Source organism: Trichechus manatus, unplaced genomic scaffold (assembly GCF_000243295.1).
Source record: "Trichechus manatus latirostris isolate Lorelei unplaced genomic scaffold, TriManLat1.0 scaffold00018, whole genome shotgun sequence".
NCBI lineage: Eukaryota > Metazoa > Chordata > Mammalia > Sirenia > Trichechidae > Trichechus > Trichechus manatus.
The window spans coordinates 17,934,306-17,946,558 of record NW_004443954.1 but is presented as its reverse complement, the minus strand read 5'-3'; positions in this window follow the sequence as shown (position 1 = coordinate 17,946,558).

Below are 12,253 nucleotides of genomic sequence, written 5' to 3'. Positions count from 1 at the left end.
GGGCTCCTGGCAGAGATCTGTTGAGTCCATGCTGTGTTTCTTCCTTGGAGGGTTTATGTTTTCTGAGATGGTGCAGTCATACACAGTGGTGAGAGAAATGATACATTTCTTAAATAACTGAGGAGAAGGATGCATCCTTGCTTAGAATACTTACCTGGCTTTTAGTGGAGTATGTATACACCAGTTTAATACATAGATTATCTCCACAGCCATTTTGTTCAGTTATTATAAAGCGGGGTTGTCTGGTAGCAAGTGAGAGATAACTGATAAATCTGGAAAAACTTCTAAGTTGTTGTCTTTAATATTGTATGAGACACCAAATCATGAAAATCCTGATCATTAACCTTCAGACTTTTTTTGTTTTTATTTTTATGGAAGTGTTTGTATTTTTGTTTTTGCCAGTTTATTTGGTAACTGTTATCTATTTTTGTTTTAGACCTGATTTTTGTTCTCGGTGTACGTAAAGATATTTTTCTTGGGGCTCGTTGTCTTTGGTAGGAGTTCTGTTTCAAAGGTAGTTTTATTGTTTTCTTTTCATTGTTTGTTCCTCACAGGCCTTTTTGGTGGCCATTTTGACTCACAGTCACGTCCACCAGGCCCTTCCTTGTCTCCTGCAGAGTGGGAAAGATGGTGTGGCTTGTTGTAGGGACATGCTCCATCGCAAAGTTTTACTCTCGCCTCTGGTGGTTTTGAGTGATTATTTGAGTAAATTAAATTCAGGAGTAGTAATGTTCCCATTTGGTGGAGCAGAAAAGCTTGGTGTGGTGACGTCAGTTTCAGATGAGCTTGTGCAAATGACTCTGTGGCCCTTTACTTCTAGTACTATTTCTTAAATTTGCTCGTTTTAAATTTTTTAAAGTGCATTCTCTAGCTTGGTCCCATCAACAGTGTATTCTTAGGGTTTAAGAAATCATTTCCACCTCAGAGGTGTAGACACTAAATGGAAGGGCGCATGCAGAGTCCTGTGATGTGGCTTTTAGTGGAAGAAGAAAGAGGATGTTTATTTGGGGCCTGCCTCTCATCCTGGCCGGCAGTGGAGGCTGAGGGGGCAGCAGAGGTCACGTGGCGGATTGGAGTTTTTGACCGTGTATTTTCATCAGTATGGGGTCAGGCAATGAACCATGCTCCCCAAACAGCTACATAACCTGGGCATCTGTGCAGGGGCAGCCACGGCCCTTGCAACCACCTAGCCTTTGTGTAGGGAAAGGCAGGGAACTGGACATGGGTGGCAGGTTTGACATATCACTTACTCTGGCTGATATCCTCACCTTAAAACAGCTGCAGGTTCTACACCATATTTGCAGTACGTCTGTTATAGGGTATGTGGTTTCTAGATAATTAATTTCCCCTAGTTCTGCAGCAGGTTTGTGGGCTACTTTAACCTTTAAAGAATCCACTTTCTCCTCTTGTTATCCCTTTGAAAAAAAACGTTAAAAATGTAGAAATCTGTCTGATTGATATTTAAAACATAACTAACACATGTCTGTATTATTTCAACATTCCTAAAAACTATTAAACGTCTTTTTCATGATAATAAGCAGACAAATAGTGCAAAGTCCCTTGCAGAATCATAAACACGTCTTTGTTTCCAAGTCAATTTCCTGCCATTGTACTCAATGAATAATAAAGCCAATTTGAACATAGGCGTGCAGTCAAAAATATACCTTAGTTTGAGATGTATTTTAAAGTTTATGGGTCTAGCAATTACTTTATTTATGGATGGAACTGACAGTATATTGAAACTATTAAACCTTGGTCCTTAAATTGAACTTTTTCCTGTATTCTGAATTTTCTGTATTCTGAATACTGTCCTGCAGTATTTTATATTTGTGTGTACTTAACCTTGTCTGTGCTTGAAATTTTGCTTTGGCCCATTGCAGATCTATTGATCTTGTCAGAAAAATCATGCAGACTCATTGAGAATGTCAAAATCTTGATTAAATCAAGAAGCAGCTTTTATATTCTCTATTAGGTGTGTGTTGGGACAATCGAATGAAAGTGCAGAAATAACAAAACGACATTAAAAACAACCTCAGTAACCATAATAATAGCTAACAGGTATTGAGCATTTCAGTCAGCTAGATGTTATGCTGAGCGTTTTATATGGATCATTTCACTTAATCATCACACAACTTGAAGAAATAGGCAGAATTATTATCCCCATTTTATAGATGAGGTGACTCAGACTGAGAGGTTGAATTGCCCAGGGCCGTATAGCTGTAGCAAATGTTGGGGAGGAATTTGAATCCAGATTGGCCTGACTTCCGCATGTGTAACCGTCTGTCTAGCAGTCACCTGGGCTAGCTCTGAGGCCTGCATCAGCGCTGTCTTAATAGGAAGACCAAAGCCAAACCAGTTCCCATTGAGTCGATTCCGATTCCTGGCGACCCCAGGTGTGTCAGAGTAGAATTGTGCTTGTAGGGTTTTCAGTGGATGTGACTTTTTGGAAGTAGATTGCCAGGCCTTTCTTTCGAGGTGCCTCTGGGTGGATTAGAACTACTAGCCTTCTGGTTAGTTCATTTAACCAGTTGTGCCACCCAGGGACTCCTTAATCTTAATAAGTAATGATCCCTTAAAAAAACACCAACACCAGCCTATAATCCTGTATCACCCCCTATTGATACATCCTATCAGCCCAGCTTGTTTTCTGTCCACACTCCCTCTGTTTGTGCCTGCTGTGTTTGACATGACCATGTGTCTTGGGATTCCTTGCCACCTAAAATGACCGAATCCCATGCCTTTCACCCCTAATGCCCTTCCTCTCCCCTGAAGAGGGGAGAACAATTGTTTCTGGTGGAGGTTTTGTTCTGTCCTGGACAGACCAGAGTGTGAATCAAAAATGGAGGTGATAATAGTACCAACCACTCGGGGTTATGGGGAAGACTACATGAGATTCCCGACCTAAGGCGCTTAGTGTAGCACAAGGCACATTCATTGAGTAGTTGTTATAGTAAAACCTGCGAAAGCTGGAACCTGTGTAAGGTGGAAACCCATCAGAGAAGGAAAACTTAAATATTTTCCACTCAAATGAGTGATAGAAAAGTGGTAGATCTCACCCTGTCAAAGGTAGAAAACTTGCGAGACCCGGAAAAACAAGGCAGTCCTGCCGAGTTCCAGCTCTCACAGGTTTTGCTGTACAGTACTATTTTTAGCTGACTGTTAATTTTTGAACTTCTCAAACTATGCATCTTGATTTTTTTTAATTGAAAAAAATTTCCCCAAGACTATAATCCTACATTATGATTAGAAAATAACAAGTGGCCTGCCGTGGTTTTCACTTTTTCTCAAGAATAAAGATTTGAAAATTAATATCTATGTATACCTCTGTTCAGCTGTATAACCAGTTGATATTTACCCAGTCCTCTTGTTGATTACACAGAGGTGATTCTGATATCCCAAGCACTAAAAATAACAAATTTGAGGTAACAATTTCAACTCTTTGACTATAAAATATTATATTGTTATCAAAATTATGGTTGTCTTTCTAGTAAAACAGTTAGTCCTTCTCTTCTTAAAAACTACAGTTTTCCAAAAATGGTGGGTGACATTATGCTAGATGATCAGTTGTGTGGGCATATTTAATTAGTTCTGGAATATTAGAACTTTTTGATTCAGACTAGAGAGCCACAGGGTGTCCTCAAAATCTGTGGGAACTGCAGCTCTTCAAATCTCTGAACATTTGACTCAATCCTTTCTTCTTTAATTCTGTTTACTGCTTAAGGAAGAGAGAAGATGAGATCTTAAAAAGGAGGTAGGTCTTGGGTTGGAGTGGAAATATGAGTGGCTTTTGAAGTAGAAAGTGAAAAGGTGAGATGATGGGGTGGCTTCCTTATAGTTCCACTACTCCCTGGAGTGGCATGGAAATGGAACAGATGGAGTGTACAAAATTCTCATTTGATTTTAAAAGTAACTCTAAGGGAATAGTAAAACAAACGGAGCAAAATGTAAACAGTTGATGATTGTGTGTAAATGGGTGTTCCTTGTACTATTCTTGCACCCTTACTGCAGGGCTTTGAACCGGTTCATTCAGGTTTGAACTGCTACTGAGAATTTGTATTCCCACCCCAAATATACTAATCAGAATCGACAGTTTGACAAGCTCCCCAGGTGATTCTTATGTATAACAAATTTTGAGAACCACTGCTTTCTCAGAATTGGTCCCTAACCAGCAGCATTAGCATCGCCTGGGAACTTGTTAGAAATGCAGATTTTCAGCGGGGATTTGAACCAGAACGAACCAGTTAGAAGCCCTGCTGCAGTGCAAGTTTGTATGGAAATTAAAAAGTTCTTTTTTTTTTTAAACAACAGTGACTCTGTTGGGGATTGATCTCAATAGCTAACATTGATGGTGCACAAACTTTGTGTGAGTTAGCATTTTGCTAAGCTGTTTACATGAACTCTTTTCACTGGATACTGGAGTAGGATTAATCAAAACGCCAAGGTAGGAACTATAATTGCCATTTTATAGATGAAAAAATGGAGTTTAGAGATTGTTTAATAAATTTTTCCAAGATCATAGCTTTTAACGCGAGGAGTTGGAACTCAAATTGGGACAGTCTCAGTGAACAGCATATAGCATTAACCTCTCTGTAGAAATTGCTTTGGATGACCCCATCAGAATGACCTAGATCTTGTCTCTGAGATAAGATACAAGACCTAGGTGGTTGTTAGTTGCCGTGGAGTTGATTCCAACTCATGGCGACCCCGTGTGTTACAGAGTTGAACTGCTTCATAGGCTTTTCTTGGCTGTACCCCTTTTTTTTTTTTAATTGTACTTTAGATGAAGGTTTACAGAATAGTTTCTCATAAATAGTTAGTACACATATCGTTTTATGACAGTGGTTAACAACCCCACGACATGTCAACACTGTCCCTTCTCATCCTTGGGTTCCCTATGACCATCTTTCCTGTCCTCTCCTTGGCTGTGCTCTTAACAGAAGCAGATCGCCAGGTCTTTTCTTCCACAGAGTCACTGGTGGATTTGGACCACTGACCTTTCGATTAACAACCGTTTTGTCACCAGAGCTCCTTCTTAGAAGGATAGGGAGAGCATATATATCAAGATCTTATAAACCTGCGCTTTCAAGAAGAGCAGTTGAGAGGCTGAAAAGGTGCCTATCAATGGGTTATAGTTGAGGAGGCCTCTTTTCCTTAGATGTCATATCTTATCAGTTGCAAACACTTACACCTAACAGATGCATGCTCCTTGCAAGACTTACTAGTTTCCCAGCCCCATTTTTGTTTATCAGTTCATGAGGTAGCCAGCCTCAAAGAATTGACTTTGCTTAGGGTCTCTTTCCAGTGCTTATTTAAGATGCAATTAATTTTGTGTCTTTTTCTAACCATACAGGACTAGAGTTGCCCAGGAAGGAACCCAAGATGTTACTTAGGCTCCCAGTGACAGCCCTTGTTCCTCTTATCTACATTAACTTGTGTGAAGTTGCAGCCTCTGTGAAATGCTTGCATACTGTTTCTGCTGCATGCAAGACAGCAGGCCGTTTTCTGCTGTAAACGTGTCATTTATATAGGTACATAATTCAAATGTATGTCAGTAGACTTACGTGTTACGGAGTGTGTCGGTGTTCCATTGCTAAATACTACTTTGCCTCAAAGAGATATTCTGTGATGATATATTTCTGGATTCTGTATGTGTTTATAGTTATATTTTTCCTTTACAATTGAACAAATTGTTGACTAGCTTGAGTGAAGTGAGCTTGCACTTAAAACTTGTTTTGCTCTTTTTGGTGTACTTAAAATTTTAATCTTTGTCTCAATTACTCATTTCTCATCCTTCCCTCTCCCTTTCCGATTTAGCCCTGGCTGACCACCCCGTGCCTCTTGAAACTCCCTGGACCTTGGCAGCGAAGCATCGTTGGAGGTCTGGGCCTTCCTTTGGCTGCTTCTTCCGTTCCTCATTCCTCCTCTTCCCACTCCCTAAACAAGGCCTGTACTCAAGGTTTCCATCTTGGCCTACACTAGAGTCTCATTCTGGCCCTCAGCTTCAGCTCTTGTTCCCGTGTGCGTAACTCCTAAACCTGCATTTTTATTTTCTTCAGCTCCCAGACTCCAATCTTTAACATTCCCAACCTGTCTAAAATCGAACTCATGTTTCATGCAAAAGCTTGGAACTCTAAACCCAGCTCTCTCACTTGAACCTGGGTTCCGTATCGTGAGTCTGCTGATGTCATCCACTTCGGGTTCCTCAGATCCAGCAGTTGCTGGTGTGGTAGCTTCTTCCTCTTCAGTGGACACCTTGTCCTTGCATCTTTACGTTATTGCATCATCCTCTCACGTTGGACCCTCTCTGACGTGGTCCCAGCTTGTTAGGCCATTGTTGTTATTGTTGTGAGTTCATGGAGGGTGGGGTGGGGTGGGGTGGAGTGGATAGCCCATGTTTAGGGGAACCTATACTCCCCTCCGCTCCTGTCCCCCTGTGGAAGGAGGCCCCTTGCCCCTTTTCTGCATCCTTCACTCCACCTGGGCAGCCGAGGCCTCACTCCCTGACTGCTGGGTTTAGGAGAGGGACCCAGGGCTCAGGTCTCACTTCTTTCTCTGGGGTGCTCTGCCTGTGGAGGGGAGCCTCTTGGGGTAGGGCTTGTGGTGCAGCGTGCATGAGCCAGGCCTTGTCACACACCTGGGCCTGACAGATTCATTGCTGAGCTCGTCTTAGGAAGTGTGAGGTTCCCTCCCCCCCACTTCCTCAGTGGGTAGGGTTGGGGGGTGGGAGAGTTACTCTGGCCTCTTCAGACCCCATTGCCCTGTTCCTGGCCTCTGATTGGAACACGTTTTCCCATGGTAGCATTGTTATGATTTGGTATACCTTAGGTTTGTTAATCCAGTGCTTTTGTAGGTTGACACGATAAGGTCCTTGTTGTAATAGTGTATCGGAGGGAAAATTACTAAACTAGCAACTGAAACCTTTTTGGGAAGGAATCGCTTGCTGAGGTGAGCCACCTAAGGAACTGTGTAGGGCTGATGCCAGCACTGGGGAACCATTTGGTGACCCAGCATCGGTAAAGAAGCCTGCTTTATAAGCAGGCTTTAAGGAATGGGGTGTCAGAAACTTTGGCCTATCAAAATTCATTTAATAGCGAACTTTCACATAAAGGGCCATAGCCAAGGTAATTCTGCGAAGGAGTTTAATGAACCCAAAGACACAGCGGTTAATGATGAGGAAAGGATTCAGTACTATTTTCAGATTTACGTCGCTAAAGAACAAATGAGCAATTTCTGTGTGAGGCTTATAAGAAAATCTTGTTGGCTTTTGGAAACATAAATGTGCCTGGTGAAGACTTATTTTCCTTCCAAAGATAGATGAGAACTGTGAGCCTGCAGGTCTTCTGGATATTCTTGCTAACTTTTTGGGGACGAATTTAAGGTTTGTGAACGGTGTGTTAAGCTCTGTGGAAGACAGGACAAATGTTTATCCATAGGCAGGAAGTGAAGATGAACACACATGGCAGTGTAGAACACTACAATAGAGTCTGTAACTAAGTGCTGTAAAGGTGTGTTACTGTCAGACGGTAGCAACCACTTGACCAGTGCAGGCTTTGAGGGTGGAGAAAAGAAGATGAGAAGTACGACTCCAGCTCTCCTTGAATAGATTGGAAGAGCCTAGAAATAGCATGAACATAGTTACGGGGAAGCCATCCGCCACGCCCTGACCGACAACAGACTGCCCAGAGGCCGGAATAACCAGCAGGGTGGAGGCAGGCCACCCTGACAGGAGCCCTGCCCCTGGGGAGAGCAGCAAGGCCCCTCCTTCTGGGCCCGGGAAGGAGGGACAGCGCGCTACCTTCAGCCTGGAGCCGGAGGGCACGTTGGGCGGTTCGTCTGAGAGACTGGGCCTCTGGGTCACAGAGCAGAGCGGAGGCCCCGCGGTAATCTGGCGTCCGTGTCTAGCATTTGCCTGGCGCCACCTTGTAGGGGCGTGGCTGAGCACACAGGGCTCGTGCTGGGGTCTCGTCCTCGGGGGTCGTGTTTGGGGCTCGAGCTTGGGGCTCTTACACAGGTTCATCTTCCAGGTGTGTGCGTGGGGTGCGGGGTTCCTCCTTGTGGGCTCGTTATCGGGATTCATCCTCGGAATTCGTCTTCGAGATTCGTTCTCGGGATTTGTCCTTGAGGTTGGTCCTCAGGGGTTCATTCTTGGAGATTCTTCCTCTGGGTTCATGCACGCCGTTTGTCCTTGGGGCCCAAGATTTTCATTTAGACAGTGTAGTTTTGATAGGGGTACACCAAAAACACACTGTCGTGGAGTCGATTCCGACTCATAACGCCCTTATAGGACAGGGTACAACAGCCGCATAGGGTTTCCAAGGCTGTGACCTTTACGGAAGCAGACTGCCACATCTTTCTACTGCAGAGGCTGGTGGATTCGAACCGCTGACTTTTCGCTTAGCAGCCCGGTGCTTAACTACTGCGCTGCCTGGGCTTCTCTTCATAGGGTAAGATACCAACTTATATTGCATAATGGAAATGGAGTGGAAAGGTTAGTTTGTCAACATGTGATGAATTGCAGTTGAAGGAATGGAGGCAAAAAATCTTAGGCAGCCATAGTAGTCCAGGCAGGAGGCGGGGAGGCCGGCTGCCGCAGGACATGAGTGGGAGAGGCTGGGAGAGTCGTCGCCTGCAACATTCCGAGGGAGGGCAGAGGGAGGAAAGGACGAGAATACAGTTCCAGGGCCCAGCGTGGAGCTGAGGATGGCATAGAAGCCCCCTTTCAGGAGAAAGAAAATTTGGCATTTTCAACATAGACTAGATCTAAAAATAGAAAAACATTTGAGGAGAGTAAGATAGATTAAAAAAGTCACTTCAGGCAGGTTCCAGCATAGAGCTGCTTCATTGGTGAGATTCTGCAACTTGCAGTTCAAGAAAAGCAAAATATTTAACTTAAAAAAAAATAAAATCAGATTCTTCTAAAAATTATTTTGTAGCTATTTTTCACAGGTGATTTGACTTTGCTGTTACAAAACACCCTTACAAATAGGGTAAAGTCAAGATAATATGACACAATTCTGTACAATATTAATCTTGCTTTCAAATTCAAAATAGCACAATGATAATTTTGGTTATGTAAATCAGAAAACCAAACCTGTTGCCATCGAGTTGATTTGGACTCACGGTGACTCTATAAGGCAGAGGAGAACTGCTCCATAGGGTTTCCAGGGAGTGGCTGATAAATTCGAACTGCACAGCTTTTGGTTAGCAGCCAAGCTCTTAACCACTGCACCACCAGGGCTCCTTGGTGTATGTAAGAGGGCAATAAAATACAGTTGTTAGAAATTGAAGTATCGCAATTCACTGTAGTAGCTCAATTTTCTTTTGAGTATATGTTCTAACATTAAGAATTATCTTATGTTTTATACTTTAGCTATTCTATTTGCTTGCTTACGAATTTATTAAAAAGACATGCCAACATATTCCATGAGAGAATTGAATCTGTTTTAAAAAGACACATCAGTACATTCCATGAGAGAATACAGTAGAGAAGCAGTTGCAATCCAATAGGAAAACAGCGAACTATATAAATAGAGAAGGAGTCCTGGTGGTGTAGTGGTTAAGTGCTCCTTTAGGTTGACAGTTCAACTCTACTAGCGTGCTGTATGGAAGAAAGATGTGGCAGTCGGCTTCTGTAAAGACTACAGCCTTGGAAACTATGGGGCAATTCTTCTAGGTCATCTAGGGTCACTATGAGTTGGAATTGACTGCCAGCATTGGGGTTTGTTTTGGATATAAATAGGGAATGTACGAAAGGAAAACTGTTAATTACTAATAAATGAGAAAATTTCTAAATTATGTAGTGAAAAAAGAAATGCAAGTTAAAATAAGATATTTTTATTTCCTTAGCAAATTAATGAAGATTTAAAAAATAACCTTGATGCTGCAAGGATATGGTGAAGACTGGCACCCTCACTGCTGTCTGAAGTCCAATAAGTACAAACGTTCTAGAAAGAAATTTGGTAATATATGTATCAAGGTCTTTATAAATGGCTACTCCAGTTGTATCAGTGATCTATCCTAAGGAAAAACCTGAAATCTAATATACTATTATGAACAAGAAGTCACCGCAATTTTTCCTGACAGTGAAAAATTGAGCATGGTTAAATTTATGCTATATCCACATATTAGGATAACACGCAAGTATTACAAATCATGTTTATGAAAAATATAAAACTTCAAAGAGTACAAAACTATGTATTAAATATGGTCCTGATTTTACATTCCAAGCATAGGAAAAGACTAAGGAAAATACATTGGAATTTAAAAATTGTCAGTTACATGCATTGGCAGTTTCACTTAGTTAAAAAGCTCTGATTCCGGAGTTACACAGATCTGGTGTGAATTCCTGCCCTACCACTTGGCTAGCCGTGTGACGTTGGACAAGTGCCTTACTAGCTGTATGAGTGTCGGCAAGTTATGTAATTTATCGAAGCCTCCGCTTCCTCATCTGTAACATGGGGATGCTAATTGTACTTATCTCATGAGCTTATGTGGATTAATGCAGTAATGCATCCAAAACACTTCACACAGTGCTTGTCGAATTATTAGTACTCACTAAATGTTAGCTATTTGGACTGCAGGTGGTTTTTATTATAATCTTTATATTTGCTAAGTTTTCAACTGAAGATCACTTGTATAATCAGAAAAAAACAAAAAAACTCAAAAGAGCTCTCTGATACGTATGTGGAAGGAATTTTTGTGGTATTTTCAGCATTTTTATGGTGTAGGTGAGACACTCTTTTGTGTTTTTAAAAAAATAATTTTAGCCATTGCATTTCTGAAACAAATATTCCCAACTTGACATTTTGCCTGATAGTGTGTTCCTTTTTCTTATATTACTTGGCAGTATTTTTCCTATTCCAAAGTAATTTTGTTGTACAGTAAGTTGAATTTAGAAGAAAAAAACTTTTTTTTTGTTTTTAGCTTTCTGAAGTCAAAGGAGACACTGGTCATCTTTTAAAACAATGTCTGTAGATGAGTTCTGAATTTGGTTAATATTAACTGCACATTTAGCACTCAAATTTCAGACATATTTGGTGCTAGCTTCTGTACATCTCACCTAATTGTTTAAATATGTGAGCATGATTTTGATATTTGGGAGGTGGAGGAGAAACCCCTGGAGATTTGTGAGCTTGAGTTAAAAGGCTTATTGTGTCTTGGAGTAAGTTGATGTAGGCTAGTAGGAAGAATTTAGCATCTGGAAATCTTTCACCTTGGAATTGCGTCTTTCTCATAGAAGAAACACATTTGGGCTGCATACAGCCCGGAGACACTCTCTGGCTATATTTTCTTCAAAGAAGGGCAGCAGCTTTGCATCTATAATAAAATAGCTTCAAAGCTTTTGTCTCCTTGAAGTTCCATTACCTTTCGTTTACTTTCAAGTGTTCTTTATTGTATTTTCTAGGGCAAATAGAACAGGATAAGGAAAGGAAAAACAGAAGTTGTTAACATTGTCACCTAAATTAATTATGAATAAATGGCTTGATGATAATATTAAAACTTGAAAACCATAGAATATATGCAACACTATTTTGCCACTGTGTTTTGTGAAATCTAAGATGGTATCAATTTTAAGATGTATCTTTATTTTGGTTATATTCAAATGAGAAAAGAATGTATGTCTTAGAAACAATAAAATATGGCAGCGTGTTAAAAAAAATTCTCAGTTTGCAGCCAATTAGATTTTTCAGTTTTGTTTACTGAACAAAAAAAAAAAAAAAAGATCTGGATGCATCTGAAATTGAAACTTAAGCCTCTGATGTTTGGCAAAAGATTTCACAGCTGCGTGTTGCTTTAATCACACCTGGTGCCCGTATATACACCTTGCTGTATACTGTCATGAACAGCACATAAGAACAGCATAGGTGGACTCTGGAGTCGGGTATTTCAGCGTGACCCTGCTTGGCTGCAGCATCTAATGTAAGCAGACAGTGGGCAACTCTTTATAGTGTTAAGCTGCCAGACTGCTGTCAACACTTTGGTACCATAAACCAGTGTCACTGAGACTATTCAACAAGAATGATGCCAAAATCTATTAAAACTCACAATAAAACAAGAAAGTGTACTGCTAACCACCTAACGCCCGACTTGGACAAATAATCAAGAAGTATTTGAGTACAGATTCTGAGCTTAGCACCAGGCTGTCACTGTACACATGCTAAAGTAGTCATATGAATGGCTCCTGTTCATAGAGAGCTTACAATGTAATTACTCCGTGATACAAAGCAAGGAAGGGCCCACCTCTAGTCTTTCG